We start from the raw sequence: 2,500 nt of genomic DNA on the forward strand, positions 1-2,500 counted from the left end.
TAAGTACCTACAAAGATAATTTAACTATGGCATTGCCTGAGTGAAAATTTTTTTCTGGCTACGGCCATGAATCCTGACAGTAGATGCCAAATGTGTCGAGATGTCATTTATGTAAATAATAAATGAAATATCTGCAAGAAAGGGGGAATTCTTTTTTTGTCATATCTGGTTTAAAAAAAAACGGAAATCGTCAGGTTGTACGTTGTATTGCCAGGAAATAATTAGTGGCTTTTGTTATAATTTCAACTTCCCGTCTAATAACCCGCCCATCAGCTAGCCATTACCTTGATAAATGCTAAAGGTTGATGCATATGCAAACTGACCAAAAGTATGCTAAAAGCTTTTTGTTTTACACTTTGTAAATGTGAATATGAAAGAGTTTCTTTGGCATGCCATGGCAAAATGAACTTTACTGTCAGCTCAAATATAAATGAAATAGTACTGAAGTTTAAAACCATTGGCCAATTAATGTCATTATTACCCTTAGACAATAATTAATAAACACCTGCAGATTATAAAATGGAACATTTTACTCTTACTCCTGAATCCATGGAAATGATAAAATCAAATTTCAGCCGCTGTTGTTAGCCATTTCGGGTTTTCTTTGTGTCACTTCTAACAAAGAAGTATTATTTTATCACGATAAAGAAATGATATGAATATTTAAAATAGGCTATCCCAATAAAATGCTAATTTCATTGGCCTTTGCGTAAATTCTAAGGTCATTCCTAAAAGGTTTTCGCTAAAACTTTCATGCTTCTACATTCTCTCACTTGAATCAATATCTTCACCAAATTCCATGCGCGCAAAATTCTATTTCACATAATATTATGAGGATCACAATTAGAGCTATGTGCAAAAACCGAAACGCACTTGACAAACAAATTCTTCAGTGTCGCTCCCAACTTTCCAAAATCTGTCCAGTAGTTTTAGTACAATATCGATTCGCGCTAAAATCCGGGAACTGGACTGTTTGACCATTTACACCAAACCAAGACCCTAAAACCTCAACAATTAATAGGTCCGCAAATTACCAACGACACAACATTGTATAGCCATAATACCGTAGTTACAATTTCAGAAAATCTTCCGCTTACTGACTCAGAAAAATCTGTTCTCAGTAAGGGCCTAAATTTTACCAAACGCACCAATGAATTTTCTATTAAGCAAGATGTTGAAAAATTTGCCTCTAGATTTTTTCACCAATTAATGCCGTCATGACATTCACAAACTTAAATTCAATCATAACACTAAATTTTCCAACCTTTCTTCGGAAGAGTGGGCCGCGCTTAAAAATCTTAGTAAACGCAATAAAATAGTTGTCAAATCAGCCGACATAGGCGGCGCGGTAGTTGTTTGGCGGTCCGAGCTTTACTAAAAAGAAGCTTTGCGGCTACTTTCTGACACCTCGTTTTATGCCAAAGTCCAGAAGATCTCACCTCCGCAAATCAAAAACTTGTCAAAGACACCATTCAGAATCTTATAGTCAATCAAGAATAACCTGACACTGCAACTTATCTCATCATTATCATTATCATTCATTATCTCATCATTATTTGGGTAAAAGTTCTCTATTGCGAAACGGAAAGTTGCGTTCTAAATAACGGGTGGTCAACCAACTTTTTCCAGACTCTACGAGGCGTTAGGCAAGGCTGTCCCTTGTCGCCATATCTATTTATTCTTTGCGCTGAAGTGTTTAGCCAAGGCAGTTAGAAATAACGTAAACATAAAAGGCATCTCTGTTGACTATAACGAAATTAAAATTAGCCAATATGCAGACGATACCACGCTTATTTTGGATGGCTCAAGAGAAGAGCTTGCTTCAGCACTTAATTTGCTAGAGGACTTCAGTAAAGTCTCCGGTCTCAGACTAAATAATAAAGAAACGGAAGCTGTTTGGATAGGTTTCAGCATTGGCAATGAACAGCTTGTTTTGCCAGGAAGGGATTTTAAGTGGCCGAAATGTAAAGTGAAAACCTTAGGGTTGTGGTTGTCAGTCAAACCTGAAGTATCCTCATGCTTAAATTATAATGAAAAGATTGAAAAGATAAGAAAAATTCTGAGTTGCTGGAAGTACCGTAGGCTAACCTTGCTGGGACGAATCACCGTGCTCAAGTCCTTAGCCGCCTCGCAACTAGTCTATTTGTTATCTCCTATGCCTTCCAATTATCATGCAATAAACGAGATTAATACATTGTTCTATCAATTCCTTTGGAAGGGGAAGGGAGACAAAATCAAACGAAAAATTATGATTAATGACTACTGCGAGGGAGGCCTTAAAATGATCGACCTTGTCTCTTTCAATAAATCGCTTAAAACAGCTTGGATAAAAAAATACTTGGATTCCACGAACAACGGAAAATGGAAAGTTTTTATCGACCTAGCTTTGAAAAATCACGGATGCAAAAACGTATTTACTGGTAACCTCAATACAAAAGATACAAAAAAGTCGATCAAAGTCTCCGACGTGTTTCTCGAAGAAATATTGGAAATATGGGCG

General features: G+C 36.6%; 1 protein-coding gene and 1 pseudogene across 1 annotated transcript in view; both read left to right on the top strand.

The window, feature by feature from the left end:
- The window catches only part of LOC138046573 (uncharacterized), a 174,053-nt pseudogene that overhangs the window by 114,373 nt on the left and 57,180 nt on the right, over positions 1 to 2,500 (top strand).
- LOC138049625 (uncharacterized) overlaps positions 1 to 2,500 on the top strand; it is a 29,751-nt gene that overhangs the window by 923 nt on the left and 26,328 nt on the right. The gene's annotated exons all lie outside the window — the stretch shown is intronic.

Source organism: Montipora capricornis, chromosome 1, assembly GCF_036669925.1.
Source record: "Montipora capricornis isolate CH-2021 chromosome 1, ASM3666992v2, whole genome shotgun sequence".
Taxonomy (NCBI): domain Eukaryota; kingdom Metazoa; phylum Cnidaria; class Anthozoa; order Scleractinia; family Acroporidae; genus Montipora; species Montipora capricornis.